This window comes from Carettochelys insculpta, chromosome 4 (assembly GCF_033958435.1).
Source record: "Carettochelys insculpta isolate YL-2023 chromosome 4, ASM3395843v1, whole genome shotgun sequence".
Classification (NCBI taxonomy): domain Eukaryota; kingdom Metazoa; phylum Chordata; order Testudines; family Carettochelyidae; genus Carettochelys; species Carettochelys insculpta.
The window spans coordinates 114,588,174-114,600,275 of NC_134140.1; the positions used below are offsets into that span (position 1 = coordinate 114,588,174).

General features: G+C 42.6%; 1 protein-coding gene across 4 annotated transcripts in view; it reads left to right on the forward strand.

Moving 5' to 3' along the window:
* Positions 1-12,102, forward strand: part of TSPAN5 (tetraspanin 5) — a 141,462-nt gene that overhangs the window by 20,760 nt on the left and 108,600 nt on the right. Inside the window, exon 1 of one of the 4 annotated variants that reach the window (XM_074993567.1) lies at positions 621-692. The exons of the other annotated variants lie outside the window; for them this stretch is intronic. The gene's annotated coding sequence lies outside the window, so the exon portion shown is untranslated. Of the gene's footprint in view, positions 1-620; positions 693-12,102 lie in introns of those variants that run through there. 4 annotated transcript variants of the gene reach the window in all.

A 12,102-nucleotide genomic window follows, 5' to 3' on the forward strand; every position in this document is an offset into this window, starting at 1 on the left:
CTTTCGAAAGGGGGGTGCTTGTGTAGACCCAGCCTAAGTGAAGAAAGAGGACAAAATTTTCAAAAGCATCTAAATCTCACAAACATAGGAATTTGGTACTTGAATACCTGTCAAAACCTGGTTTTTAGGTTCCTGAGTCTCCCAAGACTTTCAATGGGGCTTAGGCCATATGGGCCTAAATTCATGATGAAAAGGAAGCTTATACTACTTGTTTGCACCCGGGGAAGAGTCATGAATGCAGTAGTTTCACAAACTTCACATGTGACAATGATTAGTGCCTTCTTCAAAAGTTTAGCAGTCAGTAGCAAAGAGAATGCATAATGCTGGAACAGTTGTTAGAGGGCTTGAACAAATACAACACGTAGGCATCTTTTGTGGACAACTGTCTGGAGGGGTCATCCATTTTGGATATTTCCTAAAATATCTAATATATGGCTTTGTAGTTGATAATGACATAGCATCTTGCCTCTAACTAGGAGCTCAATATTAAAATGCCATCTAGTTTTCCTCTCTCTAGGTAGGAATGTCCTGTTGCAGGGCTTTGTGGTTGATCTGAGAACGGGAGTCTTGAGCTGCTACCTTGGCAGTCCTCATCAGCCAGTTTGGGATTCTCAGGAGAGAGCCTGATTCACGTCCCTAAACAAAGGAAGAGGAACTACGCTGAGTATAAGGCTGATGGCCTGCCCTGTCAGGTAGGAACAATTTTTAGCTGGTAGGAGTGGGAGAAGGAATATTACTGTACCTTTCCTATAGTTATGAGCTCTGATTTCTGTTGCCTGTCTTGACCAGAAAGTCTGCGCTGTGAGGGGTAAGGCAGGTTGGAGAAGCATATAACTGGAGTAGTTGGGGTCACAGAATTATAACTGTTTATATTCATCTCTAGCCGATATATGTGGGACTTGTGCAGATTCCATTTTCTATTTTAATGTTGAATTAAATATTAATATTTTAGTAACTCTTTAATGCAAATAAATAAAAATCAATTTTCTTCTCTTTTCTTGAGGAGATTAAGATAACTAGTTAAGCCACCCAAGTTAGTTTGTACAATATACAATACAGTAATGTAATAATTTTAAATATTCATTTGAGTCTAACCTTGGATATTTTTTAAACAAAGTAGCCAGTTTACTAAATGCACACTATCGATCTGATTTAACAAGAACAAAATGCCATTGCTGCTTTCATAACCATAATTTTAATTTCTTGTGGAAAATGCTTCAGGAATCAGCTACCCAGTTCTGCAAGCATACTTGAACTGCTTCCCTGCTGTTTTGAAACAACAGTATTTCCATAGGTTGTTACCAGCTACACTGGACGCTGCTGAGGGTGCATTTTGCCCCCTGTACCTGTTACATTGGTCAGTTGTGGAGAATGCTCTCATGTTTTGCTGATGTATCAGTGATTAACATTAACTGAACTTTGATGGTAGTTTTCTTTGGTGGCAGTTATAATAAGAATAGGCAAAATTCAGAGAAGTCCACTGGTTTCAGTTGAGTTGCCAGGATTGTTTTCAGAAGTCCCAGGGATAATTTGTTGGGTTGTTTTTCTGCCCTATATATGATACTTCCACTAGAATGTACTACAACTGGCAGACCTTTATTCTGACTTCTGACTATCTTTGATTCAAAACTTAGAAAGCTGCTATCGAATATTTGCCCTGAGGAAGATCCATACTTAGGATAAAAAATTAGAAAAGGAATTATTATACAGCTTGAGAAGTAGGGGCAAATAGTAATAATGTTATGGAATCCTTGTGCTCTAGAACAGGAATGCTCGGTGAGGATTGGGCCCCATGCAGGGCATGAAATTTCGTAAGGGGGCAGAGCGTGATCAGCTGCTGAGTCTCAGGCTCACTCATCTAATTAAAAATGTTGAAGTGTGACTGTTTTTATGAATGTGTATTCACAGTTATACACCAATTAATAAAGTTTTTACATATCACAGACTTATTTTCTTACAGATGCTGCAAGTTTTTTTTTCTTTCGTATGAACATAACTGAAATTTCTGTCAGTTTGAATTACATTAGACAGGTTGAGGGACCCCTGCTAAATTGCAGGAATAAAAAGTGGAGTCTGTTGTAAAATGTTTGCTCAACCCTGCTCTACAAGGCCAGAGAATTCACTGAGTGGCTCCAAGCAGCTTCCAGAACTGAACATTTTTATGGGTCTTATTGCAGCTAACTTCTGAGAGTCTGAAATCAAAGATCTGCTTTTAGCAATATTTCCAGTAGGCTTCTGTGTAAGAACTGTAGAAGCTCACTCCCATTTAGGTCATACCTCCTAAAAAGTATCTACTTTGTGAGAGCCTAAAAATAACACACATCTAATATAATCTTAGATGAAACTTCTCCTTCATAGATTTACAAAAGAGCATAATTGTGATTTTATTTATTTATTTATTCATTTAAATTCCTATTCCCGCACCTCCTTTGAACTCCAGCCTACAGTGGAGAAAGACTTCGTTGTATATAAGTGCTTAAACTGAAGACCACTTGCTAATAATTTAATTTCTTTGTGGTTGGGAATCTTGGGACTTTAGGCATAAAGAATGAGCTGTTCAAAGATCAGTGCTATCTGTGTGTGGTATCAGGAGGAGAGTGTTAAGTAAGTAGTTAGGCAGAAAAAGAACATGAAAGATGTATAGTTTTTTTTTGTTTTTTTTTTTGCTTCAATAAGTTTGTAGTGCTGGCAGTAGAGCCAGACTGACGTATCTGGAAGCTGAAGTCCTCTTTGTATCCACAGAACCCACACTGTAAAGGTATCAGGAGAAACAACTTTCCCACAGAGCCGTCACCTTGCTATGAAAGGTGTGCCGTTAAGCCTGGGGTGTCCAATGTGCTAGTCACTAGCCTCATGTTGCTATTTGGCTAGTTGAGTGTGGATCGTGGGCTTGAACAGTAAATATATTTTCAGAATAATGTTGCTACTGCTACAGAAGTGGCTGGACACCATGACTTTAAGCAAATGGGGGGTGGGAGGGCGGAGTAAAAGTTTTATTATCTGGGATCCCTGAGGAACCAGGAATGCTGGATTAAAAAAAAAAATGTGCCCGATATTGAAGCAACATAAAAAGGTGTTGTATGCTGAGTTTCTGGTTTCAGTGCAGAGGATAGGATTCTGATAAATACAGATTGCCTCAATTGTAAAGTATCTTAAGACAAACTAGGGGTCCATATAGAAGCAGGTACCTTTAACATTTTGGTGAAATTGCCAAAGCAACATAAATAAATAGAAACCTTCTGTGGAACTTTATAATTCATATGTCTTTTCTTTGAAAGTGTAGGCAGCTGTGGCATGTCTGGAAATATACTAAGAACTAAACTGAACTTTATGAAGAGCTAGATGGGAAGGGACTGATCGCAAACAGGCTAAAGAACACCTTTTAGAAAAAGTAATGAGAAGTTGATATACCCAGTATTTCTGAGCTAACATTGAATATTTGCTTTGAAATTAAATGCAGATTTAAGAAATGTCACCTTTTGGCATTCATTGTGGGTGTCATAGTGTGACTTTTGTGCAGATCTCATGCTGGATGATTTCATTTCTGTTAAACTCTTAGGGACAATCAGAAGTGCATATCTTAACAATGTGTCCTTCTGAAGTTTTGGCATACTTTACACTTGTATTATTGTGTGGAAATGGGTTGGAGGAAACCTATCTGTAACCTCTTGCTTTTCACAGAATCCCAGGGTTCAGGAAGGTTTCTCTGTTCATCTTCCAAGTTCAAATGCTAGTCTTTTTTTGTAACCGAGACACATCAAGCAAAAACATTCCAACACAAGAAATGCTGGGTGAGCTGTTATTGTAAACCTCAGTGTGGCAGTGGGCGAAGATTGTTCCTCTGTCTGGTGTAAAAACAGGGCAATAAGTAGTGTGAGCTTCAGGGAAGCTACATTCCTATTTCTAAGCATGGTCACAGTGTTTTGTCATTCCTCTCTTTAATTCACGTGCACTGAAGCGAACACAGTTCTTGTATAGTTCAGTGCCGGACAGAGGTAGAGCAACACTGTACCATATAACTAATCTGTAAAATTACTCTAGTTTAGTTTATTTAGTACATTTACTCCTCCGTAGTTTTTAAACTTTCTCCTTTCACTTCAAAACAGGCTAATTGTGGCATTTTTCTTTGCCTTCCTGATAGCAGCAATACTGAAATTAACACCTGAGATGCCTTGGTTTGATAGTGGCTGTTGTACGCATCTCAGTATAGCATTCTGAGCCATAAATACTTAACGCTTCTCTCCTAGACTGTTGCTCTAACTTCAGAACAAGTGTACAAATAAAGAATGAGCAATTAACAATATTCTCTTGCATTGACACTGCCTGATTCACTTCTCATACACTTGTGTGACTCCACTGAAGTCAGTGGAATTACAGGTTGCACCTCCCTCGGAACCCGATCTGTTCCGAACGAGGGAATTTGCCGGATGAGGGGTGGCCCCCTGCTTAGCAGCCCCCTTCCCTGTGGCTGACCTCTGCTGGACTGTTGCTGCTGGCCCTGAGCCTGCATGGCTGTGGTTACAACCCTGGCCAGGGAACTAGCAGAAGCCCAAGTTGGGCTGATGGCTCCAGCCCCTGCTGGGCTGCCAGCTCAAGCCCCGGGCAGGGAGCTGGCAACGGGAGCCGGCACCAGGGGCACAAGCTCCCTGGCCTCCCCTGGACAGGGCTGTTAAGCCCCCCGTGACTGGGTTCCTGACCACTCTTAAAGCAGCCGGGACACTCTGACCCAGTAACATCCATGGCCCTGCCGAATAACGGATGTTGCTGGATAAGAGAATTCTGGTTTTGAGAGATGTAACCAGTATTACTCACTTATACCAGTCCAGAAGAATTTGATTGTAGACTGACCTGATGACCCTTAATTATCCCCTTTCCATTTTTCATGCTGGCTGGTAAGCAGCTGCTTGTGCATTTGATGGCAGTATTACATCTTGGTCGTCAGAGGATTCTGTTTCCACTTCTTATTGCTTTGGTCTGAGAGAGCCCCACTGCAGTACTCTAATTATTTGGCCTCCTCTGCGTGTCTGGGTTGTACAGTCTGACTAGAGGAGCACAGTAGGAACTGGAGCTGAATATTTGGTGGGTATTGGACAAAAAGAATCAGGGTTTTATTATTTGCTCTATTTTACTGTGTTAGTTCTAAAACACTGCGGAGGCAAGGGGGTTATATAAATACCTAGCTAGAGAGAAGAAACGTTGTTTATTAGTGTATCCTTTTAGCATTTAAACTGCTTTTAATTTTCACACATGCAACCTGATCTTTTAAACAGTTGCAAGAAAGAAGTAAGCTGTGCAGCAGCCTTGTCAAGGAAGAGCACGATTTCTGCCATTGCTGCCCCAAATCCAATTGCATGCAGCAAATCAAGCTACAAATCATAATAAATCATGAATTCTTCACACCAGAGTGAAATATGACTGGTGTGACTACTTCATTTACATATTAAATACGCTAGACTTTTTTTTGCCTTTTTTCTTGTTTCCTAGGAAACCAATGCTGGGGTATAGTAGAGAACTGTAATTGCATAGAGGGTAGTGCATGTCGGACTCTTTGTTCTGTTGTAGACAGGAGGCTGTAAAAGGAAAATGGGCTGGAATTTAAAAAGAAAAATAACAAAAATGGGGAAAAATTGCTTATTTTGTGCTAATTCGCTATAAATTCCCAACATATTTGTACAAAAAAAAAACCGCTCCACAGTACAAATGGGAATATTTATAATATAGTTAGCCATTTGGGTATGACTTGCACAGAGAGTCACTTCAAGGCACTATTAAAAGAAACTGAATGCAAATGAACGTGAAGCTGACTAGCTTGATTTTATTGTCCTTGCTGAATGGTGCATGCAACAACAGTGGCATTTGAATTAGACGTACTGAAATGGAGCGTGTTGTTGGAAGACTGAGGATGTAAGTAGGAGAGGGAAAACTAGATGGAAACTGAAATTAAATTAACGGTAAATCTCAGGAGAGAGAAGTGGAGATTTCAAGAGAATGAAATAAATCTAGTGAGAGATTAGAACAGTTGTGACCCTTCGTATTGTGAGAGGAGAGGAGAAGGGTAGAATATAGGCCTGCTTTGCACTTGTGCTGTGCAACTCATTTAAAAGCAACCTCTTAGATTTAGCTGTACTGCAAAATGTTACTGTTGGAACTTCTGTGTAGTACCGTGTGTGGACAAGGATACAAATGCTGCAGGGCCTCTCCCCGAAATCTTGGTGCCCCTTTGGAACAAGCACTTAGTATCTATGGTATAGATAACCTATGATTGCACCTGTTTTTGTTCTTGATTTATTCCAATGGATGCTTTCACCTACACGAAGAGCCAGGCACACACTACAACGCAGGAGCTTCTGTGCACTGCCGAGCCCTATTGCTCTCACTGTTCATGCCATGGCAAAGAATTGCAAGCTACTGCTTGAATAATTCTGGGCTGGAGGTTCTTGTGATGTGTGAGGGGGTGAGGCACTTTACTGATGCCTTTTCCTTGATTTTTGGCTGTTTTGCTGACCTAACTTTTTTTTGTTCTTCTGATCCCACTTGAGGACAGAATGAGCCCAAATTGGGAGGTATAAGATTCAAGCCCTGTAGCTCTGCAAAATTGGACCAACCCAGTTGTACAATTGTGTTGACTCTCTGTGATTGCCACAGGGCTATCCAGAGGACTCACTGGGTTTTGGGCAGGAATGGGGAGTTAAACAGAACCATAGGACATACCTGGGAATGTGTTAATTCCATTGCATTTCAGTATTGGATGTTACTGATGATAATTTTTCTGCTCTCAGAAATCTGGGAGAGGCAATTGTTTCACTCTGCATTCTATATTTCACCATGAAGGATGTGTGTTTTCTTTTCTTTTAAAATCCTTTGGGCTCTTAGTGGATCATAGGAGGTCCAGAGTCATTCTCCATCTCTATTTGCGCATAACACCTGTGGCAGATGCTTACTGTCTTTTCTCAGAAGTTTGTATTTCTCAGGAGCTGAAGACTTATTGGTGTTAATATGGGTCTATCAGAAACATACACATGCTTTTTAAAACATATGTTTTTATTAGGAACCAAACTTGCTGAAAGTTTTATTTATAATATGCAGTAACAATTCTAAGGCTTTGACATTTTAATTCCTGTGTAGCAGAACTCCCTGTCTTTAATATTGGGCTTAGGGTGGATGGAAGAGCAGAGCAGAGCAGAGGTCAGCGAAGAACATCCTGGTGTCCTCTTGTGCCTGGGCTGACCTGACAGCTGCATGGTTTTACAGGGGACAGAGCCATTCATCTGTGGTGTCACTGAAGGCTGAGCAGGAGCATTGTAGGACTGTGCTGAGAGGCCCGTATGTTCTGCTGAAGCAGCTGCACCAGCACTTCCTGACTAGTATAGTGGTTTAAGGTGAAAAGGTGGTGAACAGCAAACAGCATGTTTAGCTTTGCTTCGAGCAAGCACAGCAACAACCAGTGTGTGAGTCTGTGCTAATGCAAGCATGTGAGTGTGGTACATGTGCACATGTTATGTCACCAGCATACCAAGTACTCGCAGTTGTGCTTAAAATGTCTTACTGCCCTACCGTAGACAAGTAGTGAGAGTCTGTTAAGCGAGAGGATTTTTATTACTCTAGTTCTGTGACTATAATTGACGGAAATCATTGTGGGGGAAAATGAATAGGATACAAAGCTTTAATTTATTTGCCATTAGCCACACAGCAAAGCCTCTTAAGCAAATGTGAAGTGCAGTTTTCTTCAGTGTTAAAAGTGATTAAATTTAGTTTTTCCCTTTCTGAAGCTTCATACGTCATATTCCATAAGATGTTAGAAGTGAAAATTTTCTTGCCAGAATTCAAAAGCCTGAAGAGCTATACTTATGGCCAGTCATGGTAAGAGCAGCTGCTATTCAAGCGTCATCGTCATAGCTCCATCCCAATGCACCATTGCCCATTCTGTTCCTATCCTGTTTGACAGCCAAACTGTGTTGTGATTTGGTTTCCTGTTCTCTTCGTTAGCGCCTGGACCAAGGTCCACTCCCTTGTCTCGGCTATGAACTCGTGTTTATTACTAATACTTATCCCTCGTTAAACGGGTACTTTACGTACAAGTACTTGCTTAAACGAGGGACACGTATACCTCCCTTAGTTCGCTAGACAAGTGAACTCCCCCCATTATTACAAGCTTCACCCCACTCCGTGCGGCTCCAACCTGCCGTACTCTGACACCCCCTCGCCTGCTCCACAGCCCCAACCTGTGGCAACCTGACCCCTCCTGCCAGCCCTGCGGACTGGCCCCAGCAGCCTTAACTTCCCTGCTGGCCCCACAGCCCCAACCCATGGCAGACTGACCCCTCCAACGGCCCATAGACCAGCCCTGTGGCAGCCTGAGCCAACCTGCGGCAGCCTTAACCCCCTGGCCCAGCAGCCTGGCCTGGCAGCCTGACCCCCGCCGGCCCCATGGTCCTGGCAGCCTTAACCCCTAACTGGCCCCACAGACCTGCCTCGGCAGCCTGACCTCCCCCAACCCTCCGCTGGCCCTGCAGATCGGCCTGTGGCAGCCTGACCCCCTGCTGGCCCCGCAGAACGGCCTGTGGCAGTCTTACCCCCTGCCCCCACTGGCTGCACACCCAACCTGCAGCAGCCTTAACCCCCCGCCCTGCCCCATGGACCTTGCCCGCCACCAGGTTTTAACCCTCCCTCCTACTCATGGCCCCAAACTGCCCTCAGCCTTTAAACTCCCTCCCCTCCCAACCCAAGGTTCTCTTACCTTTCAAACACAGTGCCACATGCTTCCACTCCTTCGCCAATCAGAGACTTTTACATGTATTTTAATGGTAATTTAGTGTCTTACAAGTTTTCACCTACGAGCAGAAAAGTGGGAACTGATTGCGCTTGTATAGCGAGGGGTGAGTATAGTTTATACTACAGCATTGCTTGGAGGCCCCAGTGGAAATAGAGTGGATAGCATTGTGCTAGCTGCTGTGCAAATTCATAGAGAAAGACAACCTAAATAAACAAAGAATGTGAGGAGAGGCAGCAGTCGGATAGAGAACTGAAGTGCCTTGTTTTGCCTAACACTTGTTCAAGGCCATGGATTGATAGTCTAGGATGTTAAATACAAGTGTTGGATGAGAGAATTTGCTGGGTGACAGGAGGTCAATATTTTGTAGCACATTACCAACACATCCACTGCTTACTGGGCTCTTAGAAGACATTTATGGGTAAACTACAGCTAAATAACAGCACAGAACACTGAGAGCCAGGACGGGTGGCTGGAAATGAACTTTATGGACCACCGGAAATTTGGACACACCCATAATAAGTGGTCATCTGACTAACTAAGATCATGCCAGATTACGGTTTGCTGGATGAGAGTGTTCTGGAATAGAGGGGTTCAATTTGCACCTTTATTTATCCACAGAATAAATACAGTGTGCGTTGTGACAATGCAAACTTCTCTATACTGCTTTGCCAAGTCAGTGTATCAGATGTTGCCCATTTGTTTGTTTTTCTATAACAGTATGTGTGTTACGAAGGAAATTGGATTTTGAAATAATTGAACCCACGTTACAAATGCTACGTTATGGCCGATCCCACAAAAATAAGTAACCTGGTAGATACAATGTGACTTTGGTGGTTAGCCACAGCCAAGCCTGCTTTATTTCTTGGCCACGTGTTCATGGGACTTTTTGTCAAGCATTTGCTAATTGGCCAGTAGTTTTTGCCAGAGAGAAGGGCAGTAGGATGGATTCTTCCATTACTTCTGGCTACTGAAATAGCCATGGATGTATTCCCCTCCCCCACAAGAAAAAAGTTCCCATTTCCACCTGTGCTTGCCTCAAAGACTATACTATGTCCAGTTAATACAGTGTATAGAAATGAAATATTACATGTTTCTGAGTTTATGCAGCAACCTTTGTGTGCTCAGAGCTCATCACTCTAGTGCCTCCTTTCACTGGCCTCCACAGAATACAACAATCAGATTTAACGGATCAGGCCTCCTCTGAAAAGCTCTCCAACGGGGTGGTTCAGGTTGTGAAAGGGCCAGCCTCTCTCCATGCAGTCATGACCTCCCATGACAGCTTCATTCTACTGAAACAATGGAACAGTCAAGCTCAAGGGCAGTACACTTGAGCACAGGAGACAAAGCCCTCTTGGCAGCTGGCTTGCACTGTACAAGGCACTTCCAGAAGAGACCAGAGTGATTGTAAACTTGAGTGCCTTGAGATCAAAATACACAATCCAGCTCTTTGGCCTGGCTTTCATACAGGACCACTCCCCAGAATCCCACCCTCTGGAGTTACAGAAAGAGGGAGACCAACAGCTCTTTCAATGTTCCTGTTGCTGTATGTGTCAGGTGCTCGATGTCTAGTATGATATGAAAACACAGGTTGGTAAAATAGTATAAAAGGTCTATTGCAGGGCCTCAGCCTGTTGGATGGTATTGGGCTGTCTAGTGGAGGAATAGATGCTCAGTTTGTGAATGAATGAGCCAGTCACGAAAAGCTGGTGATTAAGTCATTGTGTGTCCACCCCCTCTAATGGTTCCCTCCACCCCCTCAGAAAAAAGGGTTGAGTGGCAGAGAGAATTCTTTTCCCTGAAATGAGAATATTGTATTCTGTTATTAACATCCATGGATTGCTGCACATTGAAACAGTAAAAAAAGGATAGCTGAGCATCTGGCGGGGTACATCTAGGTTGCTGTTCCAACTTAGATTAATTTTAATGAGCATGAGTAGTGTCCATAGCAAATTCTGTGGTACGTCAACAGTAACGGTCTGTACCAGGGACACAGTAGCCTACTTTGTTACAAGCAACTTTATTTTAAAACGAGAAGTTTTAAACGCAGTTTCTTTCTGCTCCTTCTGCTCCCTGCCATCTATAAAGAAATCTGCAAGGAGGATTTAATTTATTCAAGTCCAATACCAAGTCAGTGTTAGAACTGTGACTGAAACCCAAGCCTCCTGACTCCATGTCAGGTGCCCTTTCCACAGACTAGTTTGTCTTAATTTTCCAATTGCTATAGCCTGAATGAAGGAGAGGTTGGGTTCCTACAGCTTTTACCTATGAGCTATTATTTTTTTTATGTTGCATACCATGTGCAACATCCGGAAATGAACATACAGTAGCTAGCGTAGGCTATCAATAATGTATAGTGTATTTACAATACTTTTGTAAGGGAGCATCTGATCGTATACACTATAATACACACAAAACAAAAACAAGCAGTCCAGTAGCACATTGCTTTTTTGTTTTGACAGTATGTAGACTTGCATAGCCATCTCTCTGTTACTAGAATACACACACTGTAGATCAGGGAGGGCAAACTTTTTGGCCGAAGGGCCACGTCTGGGTAGGCAAACTGTACGGGGGGCTGTGAATGAAGAGCTGGAGCAGAGAGTTGGCATGTGAGGTCTGGCTTGACACGGCTTATATTGAGTTACTCTGTGATCTCAGCACAACAGGGCTGCCATGTCCTATAGATTGGGGCAGCATGTGGAGCTCTCTTCTCCCTGCTTCACAGGCTTCAGGGGTATGCTGGGGCCATGGCAGGCAGGGAGCCTATTTTAACTCTGCTGTGCCACTTGATGGATATCCCCTGCAGGCCAGATTAAAAATCGTGACAGGCTGGATGTGGCCTACGGGCCGTAGTGGGACCGCCCCTTATTTAGGCTCACAGTGCATGTTATAACGTTGAATTAATTACTTGAGGCAAAATTTGTGTCACTATGGAAACATCCATTGAAATGTGTTGGTGTTATGTTTAAACAGATTATTACATAAATAGAACATCTGGTTATTTTCATGTGAACCAGTTTTTCTCGTGAAAGCCAAAAACCTGCAGAGAAGCTGCTGCCAAAATCTGGATGCTTTGTATGTTAAGGAGGTCTCAAGAAGCTCCATAGTTAAGGCTGCATTGAAATTTGTGTTTAAGGCAGGATTAAAATTATGCACATTGTTCTCATTAATGATTGAATATAGTTTCCAAACTTAACATGTTTAATGGGCAAGTGCATGTTCAATGGCATATTTAGTGGTGTTGGCATAGGAAATGATTGCAGAATGAGCTCTTTTGAAATCTCTCTGTCGATGGTTGTGGGGGTTTGGTCTGTGTTGTTTTTTCGGCACTT